The sequence below is a fragment of the Zingiber officinale genome, chromosome 5A, assembly GCF_018446385.1.
Source record: "Zingiber officinale cultivar Zhangliang chromosome 5A, Zo_v1.1, whole genome shotgun sequence".
NCBI lineage: Eukaryota > Viridiplantae > Streptophyta > Magnoliopsida > Zingiberales > Zingiberaceae > Zingiber > Zingiber officinale.
Window position 1 is genome coordinate 100,576,177 of NC_055994.1, and position 8,511 is coordinate 100,584,687.

General features: G+C 36.3%; 1 non-coding gene across 1 annotated transcript; it reads left to right on the forward strand.

The window, feature by feature from the left end:
- The first annotated feature begins 4,936 nt into the window (after positions 1–4,936).
- LOC121983508 lies at positions 4,937–5,042 on the forward strand. Its single transcript, XR_006112557.1, has one exon. It is a non-coding gene; the product is annotated as a small nucleolar RNA R71 (small nucleolar RNA).
- The last annotated feature ends 3,469 nt before the right edge of the window (positions 5,043–8,511 follow it).

Genomic DNA, 8,511 nt, shown 5'->3' on the forward strand with positions numbered 1-8,511 from the left:
GACCCAAGAGAAGTTGATTACTATTTTGAAGTATTATAAGTATAAGTTTTTGAACAAGTAAAGCAAGTTTTACATAAGTATAAAGTATTAAAGAATAAGTTTTAAACAAGTGAATTAAAGAATAAGTTTAGAACAGATGAATTAAGTTCCACTTTGTTTTAAAATCAGCAAGTTGAGTTTTATTTTATGCTAGCATGTTATTTAGATTAGCTTACTATTCTTTGCTATTTTCTGAGCATGAGTAGCTTTACATGTTTAGCATTTCAGCATGTCTTGTTCTTTTATTAGTAGAGGAGCATGAGTAGTCTTCAGTAAGTAATGAGTTAGATCATGTTATAGATATATGTACATGTATATCGAGATTTTGAGAGTTAGATAGTGCTTACTAAGCATTTTTCTTATAGTTTGCATTTCCTCTTACTGCAGATACAGGAAAAGAAAAGTGTTAGCAAAGGAAGGCGACAAGGAGGTGTGGATGGATGTGTGATGCCAGGACTATGGAGAGACCTGGGAAGTTTTGAGTTTTCATGTTTAGTGGATAGAAATAGTTGAGTTATACCTTATGGGTTATGTCTTTTTAGATTGTATTTTCATTCCGCATTGTTAGTTTGGTTATTTTCCACTGTTGGAGTTTTATTCATTTGTTATTGCTAGAATAGTTAATGTTTTTAGTTGTTGTGTCTTATAAACTGCGTGGTTGTTTGATAAATGTTCCAACCACCTATGGCTGTGTATATTATGTTATGTATTAATGATTATGGCCACCAGTACAGGGGAGACTCTGTCAAAATTTTTCGGTAGGGTTTCCATGTGGTTTTTAATTATACCGGTTAATTAGAGTTAGTAGTTAAGTAACGATCACTCTTAGAGAGTAGTAGAGTATTAAGAAGGGTGGTCGTTACACACAAGATCTTAAAGGAATACTTAGTATCAAGAGAAACTTAGTATTTATTTCTCTAATAACCTAACTTAGTCTCAAAGTGGTGAATTACTAGTTTCCACTCACAATAACTATTTTTTATCCCTTATTTTTTTTCTTTCTTTGAATGTTTGTAAAGTATCAAACTTGAACAAACTTTCAATTTTTTTAGGGATTAATTTTTCCAAATGACCTTGCATGATCTGAGTTTATCCAGTAACCAAAATATAATTGAGAGGTCACTATAAAAGTAAGAGTACTTGTCTGGTTCTATGAATCATGACTATTTTCAAAAATATCTACCATCAAAGTCAAGTTTAATGTGAAGAGATCCTAAAACTAGGCCAATATTCAAATTCTTCTAGTAATAATAATGCTCACTTCATGCTACTATGGATAGGAAAACATAGATTAATAGACATACTAGCATACCAAATCACATAACATAAATATCTAGATGAAACATGCTAGCATTTTACATTAGAGAACAAACAATCATGATGTGAAGAATGATGCAACTAAGAAAAATTTATTATACAAAAACTAAACTAAACCAGATGCATTTAATGCATCCCTGATAACTAGTATTTTGATGCATTATTTCTGCCGCTAATTTTCATGTTTTAATCCTTTCATATGATTAATTATTGATTCTTATCATGTTTATTGAGTTGGATTCATATTATGGGTTTTGTTATAATTCTTCCTATTTTTATGGATTTCTACTTATAATTGTGCACTTTTATTTTTTAGGGATTAAGCTCAAGTTGAACCAAATTGAATCTAAAGGCTTGAGTTAATGAGAAGTCCAATCTGAAGAAATTTGAGCCATTGGATCAAATCTGAAACAAAATAAATAAAAGATTCAGATCTGATTAATTCAAGTTGTTCATCAAGATCTGATTGATTCTAATCAATCTGTGCAGATCTAGCATGATCTGAGTCGCTCATCTTGATCCAGCCATCCTGACCAATCTACAGGCTCCAATTAATCTTGACCGTTCACTCATATGTGATCTCAGCCGCTCCATCAGATTTGGATTGATCAAGACCGTCGGATTAGATGCGGGAGATAAAACTCATGAAGCTAATCTTCTCTGTTCATTTTTTGCTGGCGATTTCTTTCCCACGGGAGGGCACGCCGCCGATGCCACTTCTACCTCCTTCATCTCCTCCTTCTTCACCAACAGCCGACGGTCCACCTCCACTCCACCGCCGCTGGCCGGTCATCTCCTATCCACTTCTCTTCTCTTCGTGATTCTTTATTCGCGTTTCTTCTGCACGGTTAGGGCACGCGACACGCACCGATGCCCATGCACCGACGATGCTACCACATCCTTCATCCGTATTAGATCTGGACAAAACAAGCTCCAACTTCTAATCAAATCTGATCTTCTTCAAGCTTCAACAGAAATTTCTTCAGTCGATCAATTCTTCAAGCATCCAACAACAACTTCTTTGTCACCTAGATTGGTCTATTTCTTTGATTGTTGATTGATTCTTTGATTTTTTATGTTTTGAATGAGTTCATGATTGTTGATTGTAATTGAATTCAAGTTCCCATGTTATAGATTCTCTAGATTAGGCTTAAGTTGAATGTTGCTCACAAGTTGTTCGATGTAATGCCCCAAACACCTTTGATAGCTTTATTAATGCATTTTAGTTCCTTAATTTCTTTCAACGCTTTGTTTGGTTAAATGTTAGTAATAGTTGTCCTTAATTGAATGCATTAGGATAAATTAGCTTAGGTTTCTTTAATGCTCTAGATTTCATTCAATGCTTATTTTATGTTACCTTAATTTCCTTGCAATCATAGTTTAAGTTAGACTAGATTTTCATACTTACATTGCTCTTTTGTTCTTTAGGTTTAATTTCATACTTGTTTTCTTATTTCATATCATATTTTAGAATCCAAAACCCAAACCCCCATTTTCATATCAAAAACCCAAAAACCATAATCAATCCTGAAGTTATCATCCTATCGTTACATTCGTTAGGAGATGACCCGAGTCAGCTCTATACTACTTTAGTGTTGAGGGGTTTGATAACTTTAATTGTAATTTGATAAGCTTCCGTAGTATGACACTCGAGCTCATATCAATCCCCCCAGACTTAAACTTTTCATTGTCTCAATGAAAACTAGAAATGATATATGGAGGAGGTTTTATGAAATTTAGAGAAGTTACCAAGTGATGAGCTCCAAATGGTTGACATTCATGTGCTTGAAGATACTCCTCTATCTGATACTTACATTCCTCCACAACTTTTAAATCTACAAAAATAAGATAGACAAGAAAAATGAAGAAGAAGATTTGATTTTATTATTTGTAAAGAAACTAAAAAGAAACTTGTAGGAAACTAAAACTAAAATGAAAACAAGATTGCACTTGGGTTGCCTTCCAAGAAGTACTTGTTTAAGGTCATTAGCACGACCACCTTGTTAGATTCATCTAAATCTCACTCTTGAAGGGGTAAGATATTTCAACACCCTTCTACCAAGGGCTCTTATTATAGAGGTAGCTTTCAATATAGGAGTCAAAAAGTGAAGTATCGCTCTCTCCATCTTCATCTTCTTTGAAGTTCTTTCAGGTGGTCGAAGACAGTTCAGATTGAGCTTCCAATTATAAGCCCTATGAAAATCTGTACACTTAAAAAAAAAACATACCTCCCATATACAAGTTAAATAAGTAAGAACCAAAACCATATCAAGTTTAGTAAAGCAGTTATGAGTAATGGAATCACATTCAATAAAATCAAGCATAGGTACACAAGAAGTACTAACCTTGCATTACCGAAAGGTACCTGAAAGTTCCAAACTAGTGGATGTGACTTCTTTTGAATCAAATAATAGTTCTAGCTCTGGCTCAGGTGTTGGTGCTACCAAAGGTGGTGATTCTTGAGACTTAGCCATATCTACATGAGTCCCTACACATTAGTCCATAACATGTTCAACCTTTGCAATTCTCATAGTCTCTAAGAGTTGTGTGGATAAAGGAGGTGATTCTTGAGATACTGTTTCCACAACACATCTCCATACACTTCCTTTTATAACATCATCATCAACACAAACATCAAAAAATAAACCAACATCTATATCTTTAGCAGGAATATCTACTACAGCAGGATCATTGACTTCATTTGCATTTTTAAGTTGATCTACCTCATTACATTCATCATCTAAAAATTCAATTTCACCATAATCCCCTATAAAGACAGAAGGTAGATCTGAAAACTTGTTATTCACTGCATTATCATCACAATCCTCATTTGAAGAGTCTTCATCTTTATATACATCCTGAATCTGCACCCAACTGCATTAGAATCACAGAATTTTTTAAAGTCTTTGTTTCATTGACCTTCACTAGCCTTTGTGGAAAAGGAACCCTTAGTGAAGGTCTTGGGAATGATTGAACTTTCTTTTTCCCATATTCCCTTTGAGCTTGCGGAGGAGGTCCAACTTGCTTATCTAGTGTTGGTGTGATCAATCGTTGAGGGAAAGGTACTTGTGGCTTTTGGGAACTTCTTGGAGTAATGGAACTGAGTTCTTGAGGTCTTATATTGTTCTTCTCCTCAATTCTATACAAGTCCTTTTTCAAAAGTTCTTCATGATTCTTACCACTTCTCAACTAAATATCATTACCATTTTCACTAGATCTTTTATGTGCAGGAGGGGGATCATGTTTGAACCATTTTGAAACTATGCTATCAATCTTTGCCTCCAACTATTTGGACCTCTCATTCTGTGACATGTGAATTTCAAAACTCTTGGATAGTTGAATTGCAATTTGTTTGGAAGACACTCTTACATTTATGGTTTGCACTTCTTGAAATTTCGAGGGAGATTCCATCCAACTTTTGTTTGACCAATCATGGGGGTTCAATGTCACTTGATCAATTAATGTATTTGCTTCGTCCACACTCTTGTTCATGAAAGAACCACCAGCTGATGAATCTAACAAACACTTATCTGAGAAAGAAATTTCCTTATAGAATATGTGCAAGGTCAGCCATTTTTCCAAACAATGATGAGGACACTGTCTTTATAGACTCTTGAATCTATCTCATGCTTCAAATAGTGATTCTCCATCTGCTTGAGCAAAATTTGTGATGCAATTCCTCATATACACTGTTCTGCTTAAAGGGAAAAAATGATTCAGAAATTGCTGCTCTAATTGTTTCCAACTTGTGATGCTTTGAGGATGGAGAAAATTAAACCAAGTCTTTACTCGACTTTAATACTGAAAGGAAATGCCAGTGTTACGCTCCGCAAGTGTACGGAAATGTCGCAAGTAATATAAAAGATTATCGTATCCACAGGGACTGGAATAAGCACTAGAAATGTCTCAATGTGAATTAGCTAAACAACTATCCAATTGTTTCAAATGCAAAGTGAAGGTAAACAAATCTAATATTAAAGATCAACAAACAAGAGTCTAGTATTTTGGTTTATGATAAAGGGAGATTCTAGGAGTTTCGGTTTCTTTGTAAGGTTTCTTGAATGTAAATGGTTCACCAATTCTTATCCCTCAATTACCAAACACATGTAGAAAGTTGCCGGTTCTCTCTTGCAATAGATAATCGGCTAAGGACTGAGAAATGTATCTAAATATGATCAATTAAACGTGAACCTACGTTGTCCTTACACAGAAGCGCACCTATTACTATGCCTTCCTCGGATATCAACATAGAAGCCCACAACTTATTAATCTATCAAGATACAAGAAACTAATCACAAAATCCATCCTACTCACTTGAATATTCCTATTTCCTCTTCAAGATTATCTCTCAAACGTCCTTACACGGGCTTGCACCTGTCACGTGGATCCCTCGGATGATCGAGTGAGAGTTTATCTTTACAAAGTCCACAAGAAATCCAAACAATCAATCAAGAATGAGAATTAAGCACAAATCACCATTAATCATTCAAGATCTAATTGATACAAGCAAGACAATGTCATTGAAACAAGAAAATGGCAAATCCATATGAGATTACATCAATCCATCATACAAATACTCCCTTAATCCTAGAATACAAGATATACTCCATGAATCGAGGAAGAATACCCGAAGAAATAAAGATTACAAGCATTTCTTAAATCCCCAATCCAAGAAACCAAGAAAAGGGGGAAAGAGAAAACTTATCTACGAAGAAGCCTCGTCTTCGGATCCAATCCTCGCTCCGGAGTCGAAATCGTCAAGAACTCCCCTCGAATCGCCCAGAAATCCTCCCAAGAATGGGAGGAAACCACCAAATCTTGCCTTCTCCCAAAGGGGGAAGGGATCCCCTTTCAATTCATGAAGGAGGGTTTAAATAGAGGAGAAAATCGGGCGCCACATGACCCCACGACCGTGTGAGATTCACACGCCATGTCCGATTCCTTCTCTGCCAGTGCACTACCGTGTGGTTCACACCCAAGACCCTTCGCTCTCGGAAATGCTACAGTGTGGTGCACACGCCACCACTTGCTTGGTCTCTGGAAACTTCACAGTGTGATGCAATGGCAAAACACTCAGGTAATTAATTAGGCATCCACGAATTGATGTTCTGCTCCGATTTCTTCAAATCAAGACACGGTCGTGTGAGATGCCATGTCCTCTTCCCTTCCTGTTAAGACTACACGGCCATGTGTGGTACACGGCCTGATGCTCTCTCCCTTCAATTACTTCCAAGCTTACCCGAGGACGCATAATCTTCACCAATTTCGACTCCTGTGTACAGAAAATGCACAAAAAGCGGATCTACGAACCAAAAGAGTAAATATGCTAAAAGGAAAGCTGGAAGTATAAAAATGCATAGATCAAGCATGCTCAAAGTATGTAAATGTGCGTAAAAACATGCATAAAAGAGTATATAATCTACGCACATCACACCCCCTGACTTAAACCTTTGCTTGTCCTCAAGCAAAATGCTGCAGTCTAAATTCATATGTTCTACAACACATTCATAAAACCTAGTGCACTTTCCTAATTCTATCAAAAAGTTTCATTAACAAGCATGATCATGGAAACAAGTAAAGTATGGTTCAAGCATAAGAATCTTGTGCACAGTGTAAAAGTAACTCAACACCCTTCAAGTTTCAATCCATGTCCTAGTCAAGTCGTCATCAAATTTGAATTCCTAATGTTTCCAGTGAAAGACAAGTAACCAGTGATAGGCACTTACTCACCATTCACTTGGTTCATATTTCTCAACTAACCCAAGGTCTCAAAGGTGTGCTCAATCTCAAGGGAAGCTAAGCAGTCATTTCCCCAGTAACCTAACTCGGCCTCAAAGGGGTGACTTGCTAGATTCCACTCATGACAACTGTGTTTTATATCCTTTTTTTTTTTTATAAGTGTTTGCATTGTGCAAAACTTATTCACAAATGTACTTTTAGCACACATGTTGGGATATTTTGATTTTTCCAAATGAGCTTTAATGATTTGAGCCTCATCCAGTAACCAAAATGAAAGTTGAGAAATCACCATGGAAACCAAGTACTAAGCAAACAAGATGAATCATGACTATTTCAATGACATCAACTATTCAAGCATCAAGCACAAGTGTAGTGAAGATAAAATCCTTAAGGTTGAACCAAAACTAAAACTCATCACCATAAGATTCTTAGCTTATTAATGCTTCCCAAGATAGAAAAAAGAACTACACAAAATTTACTACTAGCATCATTCGAACATCATGAATCAAGACAATAATCGTGCTAACATTTCACTTGAATCCAAGAAAGCATATAAGTGAAGATTTGATGTTCTCAAAAAATTTTTTTTGCCATGATTATTTCAAAAACAAGCAAAATAAGGCAACAAGCAATGAAAATAAGAACCAACATGAAAAACTAACAAAAACTAAAAACTGAAAACCAAAAACATGAAAGACTAACAAAAACTAAAAACTGAAAACCAAACTAAAAAGTACATGACACCATACATGACACCCCCCCAGACTTAAACTTTTCATCGTCCCGATGAAATCAATATGGTGGAGGAGGTGGAGGTGGACGAGGAAAAGGGGGTCTACGACGTGGTTGGCCAATAGGAAAACTAGGAAAACCTGGAATCTCACCCAAGGATCTATGATACTCATATAAAGCATCTACTTGTTGGCTAGTAAGTGTCATGCTCTGCATAAAATCTCTCATCCTAGCCTGATCAGTATCATAATCCTGCACAAACTCAGCCACTTGACCTTGAAAATTCCTCGTAAACTGAAAATGATTTTGTACCTCCCTAAACTGATCATCAGATAAAGAGAAGCGACCCTCCAATATTTTTCGTTGGGCATCTTGCTTCTCATGAAGTGATTCTAGAGACGTACGAAAATCTGAAAAATCAAACCTAGAAGATCCCGTGCCATATGCAAAAGAATGCCTAGCAGGCTCCATAAAACTAGAAGGTTGCGGGTGTCCAAATGACGAGGGCTCATGACGTGGCTCAGTGTCTCCAGGTATAGAAGGGTTATCCTCAAAATCTAACTCAGAAATTACCCAATTAGCCGGGTTACGAATAGTAGTTCGTTCAGGAAAAGGAAGGGGTAAAGGAGAACCACTCCTCCTAGGAAACGCGAAACCATTCTCATCCCGAACGATCATTTTCAT